We start from the raw sequence: 9,876 nt of genomic DNA, 5'->3' as shown, positions 1-9,876 counted from the left end.
AGGCGATTTCACATATGGAATGTACTTTGACATAAAAATGAAGTGTTAGAGGTTTTTTGAAGGAAGGATAAAGAGGGAGTATCCGTGTACCGCCAGTAGGTGGCTCTCTTGCTCCATGAAATAGGTCAGTCTACACATGTTTTTAATTAAGTACTTAGTAATCTGGGAATAAAAAAGCACCATTCCGGCTAAAAGTGAACGTTAATCACACCTACAAACAAGATAAGAAAGAGATTCTTTACCACAAATAAATGAACATTAAAACTGAACAGCCAAGGTCTTAAGAAAAAACCTGTCTCAGCTGGATTTTGTATGAACAAAGAACAGGGTCAAGCCTAGTTCAGTCATTATAAAAAATATAAGAGTTGAATGCAGTTATACTGGCCTGTATTTGGATTTAAATCTTAGAGGGATTCACCAAAGAAATAAAGTGATATTATAAATTCTAGCAGCAACTGTTAAACTGAAGTAAATTAATTAAGTTTATCTTGAAATGCCACATTCATAGTTAAAAAGGTTCAGTGATAATTTACACTGTTTATAGTTTATAATGGTCAAAGACTAGTAATTAGACACAAAGGTATTGTAAATTAATAAAATAAATGATTAAAACCTTTTTTTAGACAGCATGGTATTTGAAACTAAAACTAATTATTTGATTTCATAAGATTAATAGTATGTTTTAAGTATTTGCTATAATAAGAAAACATATTATTTAAACTGACAAGTATTATTGCTTGTTCATGACTTTACTGTATTAATAAGAAGATTATAAGCTGGAAGCAGTATTTGATTTAAATTAAAAGGGAAAGTGGGTACAGTTTATTTCTCCTTCTATTGAACAACAAGACCTCTAGACATTATGATGTCCATTGAATTATAGAATTTTAAGGGTGTTGTGTTATGTTTTTGTGTTAAGTTTGTAATAATATACTATAATGTACCTTGTTGTTAATCCACTATACTATTGTCTAATGATGGTAGATGGAGTCCTTATAATGTGGTTCTTTGAAACTGCTCTATTGCTAAAAGGGGCCTCTCTCCTTATCCCGATGAACAGGCTGTAGAGAAAGGAGGGGGTCTTATTGCATTCTACGCTAGCAAAGCTGCAAGTCTTGTAGATTTGGAATTTAGGGTTTATGGAATTAGTGGTTTAGCACAGATAAGAATATATCTTGAAATAATATGCAAAAATGCTGGCTTAACAGACATTGATAGGTCATAGATCTAAAAAAGTGTTTGCACAGACTTTGGCCTTGAAAAAACAAGAGACTCTGGAAAACTGCTTGGAATAGCATATTTAGAAGTCAGATACAGGTCAGAGCCTGGTTAGTGCATCTTTTAAGGGATAAATAATTCTAATGAAAACTATTACCACTTAAACTTAGTGAAACTAATTGACTTAAATACTGCACGAGACAATCTTTTGTCAAATCCTCTGTTAGACAATGGTATATGGAATTAAAACTGACTCATTAACAAAATGATGAAACAATATGAGGTTAAAAGAAACACATGCCTTTAATTTAGCAAAATATAATGAATTAGAAGATGATGTCACATATTAAGAACATCTCTCATATATAACACATAAAAATAGTGTTTTGCATGCACATATAAACAGTAGTGTTTTTATATTATATTATAAACCAAGATCCTGGGAACTTTGGTTCACTTAACTTTTCAGATAAAGGAGGGGCTCGGAGGAAAACAAGGAATGAGATCATAGAGTTGGACAAATATGAAGTTGTGAATTCATTCAATACATGACACCTATTCATTCTGAAAAGTTAGTCCGGATCTTTTGAAAACTATTATTTGTAAAAGGATAAGAGCTGTCTCACCAGATTAATGATTGGATTTAATTGAGGCGTCCCATGTATTCCAATGGGACGAAAAACCTATATAACTCCTAAGTAATTACAATGGAGTACCACACTCATCCCAGACAGGGTTAAGGTGGTCCATCTTCTGCAAACTTTAAATACATAAGTCTGTCAATTTCTTGGGTGCTATATTAGTCATCTGGATATATTGCGGGTCAAGAGCGTAATAAAAATACCCCACAAGGAGTAGTAACATCTCTGTCCTCCTAACGTCTCCCCTGAGATAAGAGTGTATACTGAAGCTAAATGGAACAGAGTACGTACAGAAATCTGAACCTACGGATTTTGTGACAGTAAGCAAACTTGTTAAATTTGCATATCTCCCAGCTGTCTCTCTGATGTATAGCTGTGCTCACTTCTTTATTAAACGTGAGTTTTAAACTATTATTATTATTATTATTACTATTATTACCTCTGACCGTATAACCTGGCATCCTTCACTCCTGTTCCTGGAAGAATGGCCTCCAGCTGAGGTAGTTTCATCAGTTATTTCTTGTACCTGTTTTTAAACTAGATGACCACTACATCGTGTCTAAAGGTATAATTGCAAGAACTGTGTAGTTCTGTATTCCTAATAATCATTGAGTGTCATTATTAAACCCTAACTCTGACCCTAGCCCCGAGTATTAAGCCCCCTCCTCTGAGGTGTCAGTTGCATTCCGCGCTGTGATACGAAACGGGACCCTGGTCAACCTGCAAGTCTTTTGGTATGCTGGCCAATCCGGAGGGGTCAACGTCATAGGTAACATGTCAGTATTTGCATATCTTTCCCAGCCGGTTTGAAGGTGCAGATGTGCAGACTTCTTTATTCAGCCGCTTTCTGCAAACGTGATATCCTCAGAGTTTGTAACCCTCTGCGTGTTGATTGTGGACAACCATGCATATACGCAGAACAATTGGACACAATTGGACTATGCTTGACACACCACAAGACCAATCGCTCTTTAGCCACTCGCTGTACATAGAGGCGCGTATCAGGTAAGCACCGTGTGTTCGCTACGGCAGCACATATACTAAAATTGGAACGATACAGAGAAGATTAGCATGGCCCCTGAATCTACTATTCCCAACGACAAAAAAAGACCAAAAATGTGGAACGCTTCACGAATTTTGCGTGTTATCCTTGCGCAAGGATGACACGCAAATTCGTGAAGCGTTCCACATTTTTGGTCTTTTTTTGTCGTTGGGAATAGTACTGTACCTGCCTTGGAATAACTCCCCTGGTAGAACCCGAAACATTGAAGCTGAACCGGAACCCCAATCCTAACCCAAGCCCAAAACCAAACCCAAACCCTAATTTGATTAGAGGAGCACCCCTCAAAATGGAGCGAGGTAACCAGTGGTGTACCACAGGGATCAGTATTAGGACCTTTGCTATTCCTAATCTACATTAATGATTCAGATTCTGGTATAGTAATGTCACAGGTGACGGTGAACTAGTTATTCCATGTAGTAAAACATTGGACTCCTTTGCATGGAGGATCTCAGTAAGCTACAGTGCACGGTTCATCAACTGATTCAGATTCATTTATGTTAAGTTTGCTACTGATGATGTGGAAAAGAACAGTAATTGAGTGCCCAAAAATATGAATCACAGTGAGTTTTGACCTCCTTTAGAATTCTGGATGGAGCGCATACCTTGCAAAATGACCCGGTGTGAACAAAAGGAAATATATCGAAGTAATATGTACAGCTAAACGTGTCAAGTATCTTATAGGAATGAAGTCAGACCATGGAAATCCACACCTGTGCTGGAGAAACATTGGATCAAGGGACTTCTTGTGGAAACAACTAGAGCGAAACCTGGTACAGAAGCTGAATCCTGCTGGGAACGTATGGATATGCTGGACATGTCCTAGGCGATTTCACATATGGAATGTACTTTGACATAAAAATGAAGTGTTAGAGGTTTTTTGAAGGAAGGATAAAGAGGGAGTATCCGTGTACCGCCAGTAGGTGGCTCTCTTGCTCCATGAAATAGGTCAGTCTACACATGTTTTTAATTAAGTACTTAGTAATCTGGGAATAAAAAAGCACCATTCCGGCTAAAAGTGAACGTTAATCACACCTACAAACAAGATAAGAAAGAGATTCTTTACCACAAATAAATGAACATTAAAACTGAACAGCCAAGGTCTTAAGAAAAAACCTGTCTCAGCTGGATTTTGTATGAACAAAGAACAGGGTCAAGCCTAGTTCAGTCATTATAAAAAATATAAGAGTTGAATGCAGTTATACTGGCCTGTATTTGGATTTAAATCTTAGAGGGATTCACCAAAGAAATAAAGTGATATTATAAATTCTAGCAGCAACTGTTAAACTGAAGTAAATTAATTAAGTTTATCTTGAAATGCCACATTCATAGTTAAAAAGGTTCAGTGATAATTTACACTGTTTATAGTTTTATAATGGTCAAAGACTAGTAATTAGACACAAAGGTATTGTAAATTAATAAAATAAATGATTAAAACCTTTTTTTAGACAGCATGGTATTTGAAACTAAAACTAATTATTTGATTTCATAAGATTAATAGTATGTTTTAAGTATTTGCTATAATAAGAAAACATATTATTTAAACTGACAAGTATTATTGCTTGTTCATGACTTTACTGTATTAATAAGAAGATTAAAAGCTGGAAGCAGTATTTGATTTAATTAAAAGGGAAAGTGGTACAGTTTATTTCTCCTTCTATTGAACAACAAGACCTCTAGACATTATGATGTCCATTGAATTATAGAATTTTAAGGGTGTTGTGTTATGTTTTTGTGTTAAGTTTGTAATAATATACTATAATGTACCTTGTTGTTAATCCACTATACTATTGTCTAATGATGGTAGATGGAGTCCTTATAATGTGGTTCTTTGAAACTGCTCTATTGCTAAAAGGGGGCCTCTCTCCTTATCCCGATGAACAGGCTGTAGAGAAAGGAGGGGGTCTTATTGCATTCTACGCTAGCAAAGCTGCAAGTCTTGTAGATTTGGAATTTAGGGTTTATGGAATTAGTGGTTTAGCACAGATAAGAATATATCTTGAAATAATATGCAAAAATGATGGCTTAACAGACATTGATAGGTCATAGATCTAAAAAAAGTGTTTGCACAGACTTTGGCCTTGAAAAAACAAGAGACTCTGGAAAACTGCTTGGAATAGCATATTTAGAAGTCAGATACAGGTCAGAGCCTGGTTAGTGCATCTTTTAAGGGATAAATAATTCTAATGAAAAACTATTACCACTTAAACTTAGTGAAACTAATTGACTTAAATACTGCACGAGACAATCTTTTGTCAAATCCTCTGTTAGACAATGGTATATGGAATTAAAACTGACTCATTAACAAAATGATGAAACAATATGAGGTTAAAAGAAACACATGCCTTTAATTTAGCAAAATATAATGAATTAGAAGATGATGTCACATATTAAGAACATCTCTCATATATAACACATATAAAAATAGTGTTTTGCATGCACATATAAACAGTAGTGTTTTTATATTATATTATAAAACCAAGATCCTGGGAACTTTGGTTCACTTAACTTTTCAGATAAAGGAGGGGCTCGGAGGAAAACAAGGAATGAGATCATAGAGTTGGACAAATATGAAGTTGTGAATTCATTCAGTACATGACACCTATTCATTCTGAAAAGTTAGTCCGGATCTTTTGAAAACTATTATTTGTAAAAGGGATAAGAGCTGTCTCACCAGATTAATGATTGGATTTAATTGAGGCGTCCCATGTATTCCAATGGGACGAAAACCTATATAACTCCTAAGTAATTACAATGGAGTACCACACTCATCCCAGACAGGGTAAGGTGGTCCATCTTCTGCAAACTTTAAATACATAAGTCTGTCAATTTCTTGGGTGCTATATTAGTCATCTGGATATATTGCGGGTCAAGAGCGTAATAAAAATACCCCACAAGGAGTAGTAACATCTCTGTCCTCCTAACGTCTCCCCTGAGATAAGAGTGTATACTGAGCTAAATGGAACAGAGTACGTACAGAAATCTGAACCTACGGATTTTGTGACAGTAAGCAAACTTGTTAAATTTGCATATATCCCAGCTGTCTCTCTGATGTATAGCTGTGCTCACTTCTTTATTAAACGTGAGTTTAAACTATTATTATTATTATTATTACTATTATTACCTCTGACCGTATAACCTGGCATCCTTCACTCCTGTTCCTGGAAGAATGGCCTCCAGCTGAGGTAGTTTCATCAGTTATTTCTTGTACCTGTTTTTAAACTAGATGACCACTACATCGTGTCTAAAGGTATAATTGCAAGAACTGTGTAGTTCTGTATTCCTAATAATCATTGAGTGTCATTATTAAACCCTAACTCTGACCCTAGCCCCGAGTATTAAGCCCCCTCCTCTGAGGTGTCAGTTGCATTTCCGCGCTGTGATACGAAACGGGACCCTGGTCAACCTGCAAGTCTTTTGGTATGCTGGCCAATCCGGAGGGGTCAACGTCATAGGTAACATGTCAGTATTTGCATATCTTTCCCAGCCGGTTTGAAGGTGCAGATGTGCAGACTTCTTTATTCAGCCGCTTTCTGCAAACGTGATATCCTCAGAGTTTGTAACCCTCTGCGTGTTGATTGTGGACAACCATGCATATACGCAGAGCAATTGGACACAATTGGACTATGCTTGACACACCACAAGACCAATCGCTCTTTAGCCACTCGCTGTACATAGAGGCGCGTATCAGGTAAGCACCGTGTGTTCGCTACGGCAGCACATATACTAAAATTGGAACGATACAGAGAAGATTAGCATGGCCCCTGCGCAAGGATGACACGCAAATTCGTGAAGCGTTCCACATTTTTGGTCTTTTTTTGTCGTTGGGAATAGTACTGTACCTGCCTTGGAATAACTCCCCTGGTAGAACCCGAAACATTGAAGCTGAACCGGAACCCCAATCCTAACCCAAGCCCAAAACCAAACCCAAACCCTAATTTGATTAGAGGAGCACCCTCAAAATGGAGCGAGGTAACCAGTGGTGTACCACAGGGATCAGTATTAGGACCTTTGCTATTCCTAATCTACATTAATGATTCAGATTCTGGTATAGTAATGTCACAGGTGACGGTGAACTAGTTATTCCATGTAGTAAAACATTGGACTCCTTTGCATGGAGGATCTCAGTAAGCTACAGTGCACGGTTCATCAACTGATTCAGATTCATTTATGTTAAGTTTGCTACTGATGATGTGGAAAAGAACAGTAATTGAGTGCCCAAAAATATGAATCACAGTGAGTTTTGACCTCCTTTAGAATTCTGGATGGAGCGCATACCTTGCAAAATGACCCGGTGTGAACAAAAGGAAATATATCGAAGTAATATGTACAGCTAAACGTGTCCAAGTATCTTATAGGAATGAAGTCAGACCATGGAAATCCACACCTGTGCTGGAGAAACATTGGATCAAGGGACTTCTTGTGGAAACAACTAGAGCGAAACCTGGTACAGAAGCTGAATCCTGCTGGGAACGTATGGATATGCTGGACATGTCCTAGGCGATTTCACATATGGAATGTACTTTGACATAAAAATGAAGTGTTAGAGGTTTTTTGAAGGAAGGATAAAGAGGGAGTATCCGTGTACCGCCAGTAGGTGGCTCTCTTGCTCCATGAAATAGGTCAGTCTACACATGTTTTTAATTAAGTACTTAGTAATCTGGGAATAAAAAAGCACCATTCCGGCTAAAAGTGAACGTTAATCACACCTACAAACAAGATAAGAAAGAGATTCTTTACCACAAATAAATGAACATTAAAACTGAACAGCCAAGGTCTTAAGAAAAAACCTGTCTCAGCTGGATTTTGTATGAACAAAGAACAGGGTCAAGCCTAGTTCAGTCATTATAAAAAATATAAGAGTTGAATGCAGTTATACTGGCCTGTATTTGGATTTAAATCTTAGAGGGATTCACCAAAGAAATAAAGTGATATTATAAATTCTAGCAGCAACTGTTAAACTGAAGTAAATTAATTAAGTTTATCTTGAAATGCCACATTCATAGTTAAAAAGGTTCAGTGATAATTTACACTGTTTATAGTTTATAATGGTCAAAGACTAGTAATTAGACACAAAGGTATTGTAAATTAATAAAATAAATGATTAAAACCTTTTTTTAGACAGCATGGTATTTGAAACTAAAACTAATTATTTGATTTCATAAGATTAATAGTATGTTTTAAGTATTTGCTATAATAAGAAAACATTATTTAAACTGACAAGTATTATTGCTTGTTCATGACTTTACTGTATTAATAAGAAGATTAAAAGCTGGAAGCAGTATTTGATTTAATTAAAAGGGAAAGTGGTACAGTTTATTTCTCCTTCTATTGAACAACAAGACCTCTAGACATTATGATGTCCATTGAATTATAGAATTTTAAGGGTGTTGTGTTATGTTTTTGTGTTAAGTTTGTAATAATATACTATAATGTACCTTGTTGTTAATCCACTATACTATTGTCTAATGATGGTAGATGGAGTCCTTATAATGTGGTTCTTTGAAACTGCTCTATTGCTAAAAGGGGCCTCTCTCCTTATCCCGATGAACAGGCTGTAGAGAAAGGAGGGGGTCTTATTGCATTCTACGCTAGCAAAGCTGCAAGTCTTGTAGATTTGGAATTTAGGGTTTATGGAATTAGTGGTTTAGCACAGATAAGAATATATCTTGAAATAATATGCAAAAACGATGGCTTAACAGACATTGATAGGTCATAGATCTAAAAAAGTGTTTGCACAGACTTTGGCCTTGAAAAAACAAGAGACTCTGGAAAACTGCTTGGAATAGCATATTTAGAAGTCAGATACAGGTCAGAGCCTGGTTAGTGCATCTTTTAAGGGATAAATAATTCTAATGAAAACTATTACCACTTAAACTTAGTGAAACTAATTGACTTAAATACTGCACGAGACAATCTTTTGTCAAATCCTCTGTTAGACAATGGTATATGGAATTAAAACTGACTCATTAACAAAATGATGAAACAATATGAGGTTAAAAGAAACACATGCCTTTAATTTAGCAAAATATAATGAATTAGAAGATGATGTCACATATTAAGAACATCTCTCATATATAACACATATAAAAATAGTGTTTTGCATGCACATATAAACAGTAGTGTTTTTATATTATATTATAAACCAAGATCCTGGGAACTTTGGTTCACTTAACTTTTCAGATAAAGGAGGGGCTCGGAGGAAAACAAGGAATGAGATCATAGAGTTGGACAAATATGAAGTTGTGAATTCATTCAGTACATGACACCTATTCATTCTGAAAAGTTAGTCCGGATCTTTTGAAAACTATTATTTGTAAAAGGGATAAGAGCTGTCTCACCAGATTAATGATTGGATTTAATTGAGGCGTCCCATGTATTCCAATGGGACGAAAAACCTATATAACTCCTAAGTAATTACAATGGAGTACCACACTCATCCCAGACAGGGTAAGGTGGTCCATCTTCTGCAAACTTTAAATACATAAGTCTGTCAATTTCTTGGGTGCTATATTAGTCATCTGGATATATTGCGGGTCAAGAGCGTAATAAAAATACCCCACAAGGAGTAGTAACATCTCTGTCCTCCTAACGTCTCCCCTGAGATAAGAGTGTATACTGAGCTAAATGGAACAGAGTACGTACAGAAATCTGAACCTACGGATTTTGTGACAGTAAGCAAACTTGTTAAATTTGCATATCTCCCAGCTGTCTCTCTGATGTATAGCTGTGCTCACTTCTTTATTAAACGTGAGTTTAAACTATTATTATTATTATTATTACTATTATTACCTCTGACCGTATAACCTGGCATCCTTCACTCCTGTTCCTGGAAGAATGGCCTCCAGCTGAGGTAGTTTCATCAGTTATTTCTTGTACCTGTTTTTAAACTAGATGACCACTACATCGTGTCTAAAGGTATAATTGCAAGAACTGTGTAGTTCTGTATTCCTAATA

General features: G+C 36.0%; 1 non-coding gene and 1 pseudogene across 1 annotated transcript; both read left to right on the top strand.

Annotated features, from left to right (window-relative positions):
* Positions 1-2,875: 2,875 nt before the first annotated feature.
* LOC131736340 (U6 spliceosomal RNA) lies at positions 2,876-3,054 on the top strand (annotated as a pseudogene).
* A 3,567-nt stretch (positions 3,055-6,621) lies between these two features.
* LOC131736343 (U6 spliceosomal RNA) lies at positions 6,622-6,728 on the top strand. Its single transcript, XR_009328087.1, has one exon. It is a non-coding gene; the product is annotated as a U6 spliceosomal RNA (small nuclear RNA).
* The last annotated feature ends 3,148 nt before the right edge of the window (positions 6,729-9,876 follow it).

This window comes from Acipenser ruthenus, unplaced genomic scaffold (assembly GCF_902713425.1).
Source record: "Acipenser ruthenus unplaced genomic scaffold, fAciRut3.2 maternal haplotype, whole genome shotgun sequence".
Classification (NCBI taxonomy): domain Eukaryota; kingdom Metazoa; phylum Chordata; class Actinopteri; order Acipenseriformes; family Acipenseridae; genus Acipenser; species Acipenser ruthenus.
The sequence above is the reverse complement of the archived record's forward strand: the minus strand, read 5'-3'. Positions and strand labels throughout refer to the sequence as shown.